Raw genomic sequence first — 6,220 nt, 5'->3', positions numbered from 1 at the left:
GCTTGGTGGCAGATGCTCCCCCAGAGAGTGAGGACGCAGAGATGAATATGGTGCGAGCGCTGTGCCCAAGGTGCGAGGGGTCTACGTGTGCATGTGGGAAAGGCAGATGACTCTGATTCAAATGACCAGTCCGGGTGAAAACTGCAGGGGTCCTCGGGGCACTGAAGTGGACAGTCCTCAGCAGGAGCTCGAGGGAGACTGCAGGTGGAGGCCTGTTTTGAACCCCAGACCAGGGCACAGACCTGGGTCTCTGACTGTGCCCTCGGGTGACAGCCAAGGCAGAACTCCATAGCCCTGGGCTTTCATCCAGAACCGATGCTGAGCTCCCCATGCACTCTGGACTCCAAGCCTGAGCTCCCCTCTTGCTGTTTTCAGCCCAACCTGCTCTTGTTCTCTCGAGTACCAGCTGCCCATCAAGCCATGTTACCCCGTGTCTAAATCCCCAGTTATTCCGAACGCCACCTTGAAGGCCCCCAATGTAAAGACAGGGGCAAAGAGCTGCAGAAAGGAGATCTGGTAAACCAATTTGCAGGAGCACGTTAAAACTCTCCAAAGATCCAGGAGATGCAAATCCCAATGACCATGGGATAAGTGATTTCACTTTTTAAGTTACGACGATTAAAATTTAACCTGCAAACAGAAATCATGCTTTGGAGACTGAGGTGGGATACCACACTAGCCCCGGCCTCCCTTGATTCTGAAGAACCTTTGGAAAACAACGTGGCAGAGTGCTCCCAGAGCCACACACAAGTTCATGCTCTTGCCTGGTACTCTCACTGCCCAGAAAACAGCCTAAGGAAATAAACCTAAATTTGAAAACTAAATAAATACGTATAGTGGTCAGTTTAAAAATATTTACCCAAGCATTATTTTGAATCATGAAAAACTGGGAACAACCCAAAGTGATCGATAACAGGGGGATGAACTCATAAATCTTGGGCTGTTCGTGCACCAGAACGGTGTGCAGCCACGTAAAATTCATCATAAAAACTCTACCGCGTGTGGGGACAATAGGCAGAACAGATTCTGTGTGTCTATGTGAAACGAAATCAGATGGCGAAGAACAAGTCCTACAGAAAACGGGCCAAAGCGCTCCCATAGTTACATCAGGATGGAGGGATTACAGGCTAGATTTTACTATTTTCTAAATATATTGATATAAATTTAAAATAATAACTTCAAAACTTCTTGTAAGATGAGCGGAACACGCACCACTGAGGACAGAGTAGGAAGACTCTGAAAAACCATCTGGAACGTGACTCGGCTTGGGAGGGCCGTGTTCCAGCTCTAGACCAGAAGGATGGGCTGGGGGAGAGGCTTCCGAGAACGCAGTGGCCGCAGCTGTGTGGACAGGAGGAGGGGTCTGCGGTCTGTTCCCCCCATGCTGAGCCCTGAGCCACCGACGACAGGAGCACATGTGGAAGGGTCTGGTCTGAGGGTCACCCTGTCGTACGCTGGTGTATATTATGAAGGAATGGTGACCCCCCCCAGCCCTCCTCAAACATGCCAGCCACTATGGCAGTCTGCACCCCAGAGCCTCAGTGTGGGTCAGTTCCTAATGCCTGGTGAGTGAGGCCAAATGTGGGTCCCCAACACAGCTGTCACCATGCACCCTCGCTTTGGCAAATCGAGGAGCACANCGTGTGGACAGGAGGAGGGGTCTGCGGTCTGTTCCCCCCATGCTGAGCCCTGAGCCACCGACGACAGGAGCACACGTGGAAGGGTCTGGTCTGAGGGTCACCCTGTCGTACGCTGGTGTATATTATGAAGGAATGGTGACCCCCCCCAGCCCTCCTCAAACATGCCAGCCACTATGGCAGTCTGCACCCCAGAGCCTCAGTGTGGGTCAGTTCCTAATGCCTGGTGAGTGAGGCCAAATGTGGGTCCCCAACACAGCTGTCACCATGTACCCTCGCTTTGGCAAATCGAGGAGCACGAAAGTTATTTAATTGCCAAGTGAGATGTGAGCCCAAGAGCATCAACCAGGACTTTCTGAGTCCCAGTTCAGACTCTGTCAATACCCACCCCTCTACCACCCCCTCCCCACTCCGCTAGCCTGGAAACCCTAAACTCTCTCTGTGTGAGGGGCTGCAATGCCTGCTGGAGCTAAGTCCGTGCCCTTCTGGCCCAGAGCTTACATTTAGGCTGGGAAATTAATGCCCCATCTGCACTGGACCTTGCCCACCACGTATGCACGCAAAGCAGCACACACAGACTTCCTGCACACACACACACGGGCACCCGTGTGCACGCACACACATGAGAACCCACAGCAGGCACAGAGCAGACAGTCCCAGGCACCCTCCTCCTCTTTCCCATGGAACACTGCGGTGACAAGTTGAGGCAGACGTAAATACCTTTTCTCCTCGGTTTCCCTTTTCACCCCGTTCTCCTTGGAGACCCTGCAGGGAGAGGGGAAGAGCAGGAACACATGTCAGTCCAGCTTCTCTGTTCTGAAGGTCGAGGGCCCTCGGACAGCCTGCCTAGGAAGGCGGCGGAGATCCGTCTCCCAGGACTCTCTCTCTGCACAGCTGCCTGTGCTCCTCCCCCAGGTCTGGGCAGCTAAGACTCCCACTGGGGTGCGAGGTGAGCTCTTGGGGCTGGTCTCTGGCTCAGATTACCCAGGTCTTCCTGGCGAGGCTTGAACATCCCCTGGCCCCTGAGCTTACCTGGCCAGTGGTAGTAACGGAGCTTTGGAGTCAGTCCCCCCACCACGCAGAACCTGAAATCCCTTCGTGATCATGACATCCATATCATGAAACCTGGGTGCCTTTAATCTGGCTTCCTCCACCTCCTCTGGGGAGAGGGCTCCTGCCCTGCCCTGCAGCCACTCCACCTTGGTCGGGAGCAGCACCCAGATCCTATGCTAGGCTCTCCCTCCACTCTGAGCAGAGCTGCACAAGTGTCAGCCAAGGTATGGGCTTCTTTGACCACAGGATCTAAATGCAATCACTACCCCCCACCCTGCCCACAGCCACTATCCCCTTTACCACGCTTTACTGTTCTCCCAGCACTAAAGCCCCATGTGACACATTCTCTGCCTCCCCTAAGGAGAACAGGAGCCCCCTGAGGGCGGTGCCTTCATTCCTTCAATATGGCGTCCCCACAGTCTGGAACATGCCTGCCATTTGATGTTCACGAGCGCTTGCTGAATGAATCAATGAGTCAGAGCATGACTGCATCCATCACTGGTTGGCACAAGAACCTTGTGCGAGTGTGGCCTATGCTACTGCCCCCCACTGACATGCAGGCGCAGAGAAGGACACACGCATGCCCTGCTCTTCTGCCACGTATAGGGTATGGAGCAAGATGCCAGGGCCACCAGCGCCTGTGCAGGACACCACAGCTGCTCCCGGGCAGGCTTGAGGGCCAAGCCAACAGCTCAATGCACAGCCCTGCTGCAGAGGTCTGAACACGTCTTGCGTTACTATGGGAACACCCCCTCTCCTCTGCTTTCCCAAAAGAGGACCCTTGGACATTCTGTGCAGAATATGCTAAGAGGACGGAGCCTGCCCAAGCCCACTTACTGATTCGAGGAATAATACCTACACCCTTGTCCCTGGAGAAGAGGCACAGGGCCAGCTCCACATGCCGCTATCCCAGAGGGCAGGGGCAGAGGCTCTGTGGACCCCCAGGTCCCTGGAGGGAGCTGGACATCCTTCCCTTTTTAATTCCATCCAAATATCTTGGCCAGACACACAGAGATCGGAGGTGTTAAATGCCCTCCCCAAGTCAGTGCAGGCTGACTCACTTGAAAATGAGCTTTTACGCTGCTCCTTTCATTTGGAGATAATCTCAAATCTCTTAATGAGAACCAAACACAGGGTCAGACACCCAAGAAGCCACTTTGCTCCTTACACACACGTCTATTTGCTTGTCACTTACTTCGAGGGGCACGCANACACACACGTCTATTTGCTTGTCACTTACTCTGAGGGGCACGCGGTTACTGACCACGCATCACGGGTCTGGCACTGTTCTAGGGGCTGGGGATTAACAGACTCCACACCCTTCTCGACTGGCGGCCTGGACAGGCTAGTAAAAATGGCTTCTTTCGGTCAGGTGTCAGAAACACCTGGGCTGCGGGGTCAAAATGCGATTCCCAGACTTCAACCAAAGCTGCTGCATCCCTGCCTAGGAAGGGGGTCCTGGGAATGTGCATTTAAACTCAATCTCCAGGAGGTTCCCAAGTGCCATAACATTTCAGCATTTCTGGCCTAGGAAGAGACACCGACACTTCATTGCCACCGATACGTGATACGCGCAAGGCCGTGGGTCCTCCATGTACAGACACGGGAGGGCCATGTGTCAGGGGGCCCAGTCGCAATCCCTGCAGAAGGGAACAGGACCCCTTCCCGAGGCTTGCCTTTACTTACAGGAGCTCCAATGTGTCCAGGAGGCCCGGAGAGGCCAGGTGGTCCTTGGAATCCCTGTGGAAGAGTGTGCACAAGAAAGGTGTGGGCAGGGGAAGGAGAGGCAGGGGAAGGAGAGGCGGGGGCAGAGGCAACACCCAGAGACCCCTGCTTCTCCCCTGCCACGTGCTGTCCCTGTTCTACTTAGAGTTCATGCCACCCCCTGCGGGGAGAGCAAGTGTCACCATGATTCTCACCCCCACCTGCTCAAGTTCAAGGAGAAGCTAGAATGTGTTGCCTCCGAGCTATAATGAGGCCAGTGCAACAATTTCCATTTCCACTTGCCCTGCGCCCCGTGGCCTTCCCATGATCCGGCCAGGATCTGTGCCCAGCTTCTGAGCAAACTGCGGGATTCCTGCAGCTCCTCATTCACACTCTGCCCGAGGGCCAGAGGGGCCTGGACAAGTCCTGACGAGGCCCAAAGCGGGCTGCTGAGCCCTGAGGCTCGTCTGCTGCCTGGACCCTCAGGTGCTGTGGACTCGAAGCAGCAATGTGGAAATGTCTCTTAAAATCTATTAAAATTAGAATGTGCATTTCTTCAGTCAAAGGTATCCCAATTTTGGTGCTCTATTCTATTGAAATAAGCCTCAGTACGCAAAAAGTGCACACACACACACACGCATACACACACATATACACACATATACATGCATACACACATATACACGCATACACACACATACACACACATATACACGCACACACACATATACACACACACACATGTATACACACACATATACACGCACACACATATACACACATACACACACGTATACACACATATACATGCACACACATATACACACATACACACACATACACACATATACACGCACACACATATACACACATACACACACATACACACACGTATACACGCACACACACATATACACACACATATACACACATACACACATATACACATATACACGCACACACATATACACGCACACACACATATATACACACATATACATGCATACACACATACACGCACACACATATACATGCATACACACATACACGCATACACACATATACATGCATACACACATACACGCATATACACATACACACATATACACGCATACACACATATACACACATACACACATATATACACGCATACACACACAAACACACACATATACACGCATACACACACACACACACACACACACACCCCGTATGCATTTACTGCTGTCTTGATTTTAGTGAAAAATGAAATTAGAAACATCATTTAGGGCCATAATAAGAAGGTTACGTAGGTTATGAGGCACCCATATCATGGAAGGAAATGCATCGATGAAGAGAACAGGTGTGGAAAGATGTCTAATCTGTCATAAATGAAAAAGATAAGCAGCAGAGTATGGCATGACTCACTTTTTGCAGGAATTCAGGACAAACCACGTATGTGAGGCTATGACACCCAAGCGTGCGTGCAGTTACATGGGAAGCGTGGGTGGGGACGTCACGCACGTCTACTCTACACCTAAAGCAAGGTTTTGCACCAAGATTTATCCCCGGGAAACATCGGAGGGAAGCGACACTTACCCGCATGCCCACCTCGCCGGGCAGCCCCGGCTCTCCCGGCTCTCCTGGCTCCCCCTGCACACACAACACAGTGCTGGTCAGAACCCAGTGGGACACAGGCCCGGGCACGCCAGCACAGCCCAAAGCCTCGGGGACATCGCGTCTGGAACTCAAAACCCATCACAGACACAAGGTGATCACCCGTGAAAGGAGACCCAGTCTGCCCTTGGAGACGCCCCGTGAGCCAAGGTGCTGGTCTTCATTGCAAG

At 52.6% G+C, this 6,220-nt stretch overlaps 1 long non-coding RNA gene across 1 annotated transcript; it reads right to left on the bottom strand.

The window, feature by feature from the left end:
* Positions 1 to 2,356: 2,356 nt before the first annotated feature.
* On the bottom strand, positions 2,357 to 6,031 carry LOC117800984. The gene is made up of 3 exons (XR_004623249.1): positions 5,973 to 6,031; positions 4,377 to 4,430; positions 2,357 to 2,402 (listed from the first exon to the last, which is right to left on the bottom strand). It is a non-coding gene; the product is annotated as an uncharacterized LOC117800984 (long non-coding RNA).
* Positions 6,032 to 6,220: the final 189 nt, after the last annotated feature.

Source organism: Ailuropoda melanoleuca, unplaced genomic scaffold (genome assembly GCF_002007445.2).
Source record: "Ailuropoda melanoleuca isolate Jingjing unplaced genomic scaffold, ASM200744v2 unplaced-scaffold9995, whole genome shotgun sequence".
Classification (NCBI taxonomy): domain Eukaryota; kingdom Metazoa; phylum Chordata; class Mammalia; order Carnivora; family Ursidae; genus Ailuropoda; species Ailuropoda melanoleuca.
This window is presented reverse-complemented; position numbering and strand designations above follow the sequence as displayed.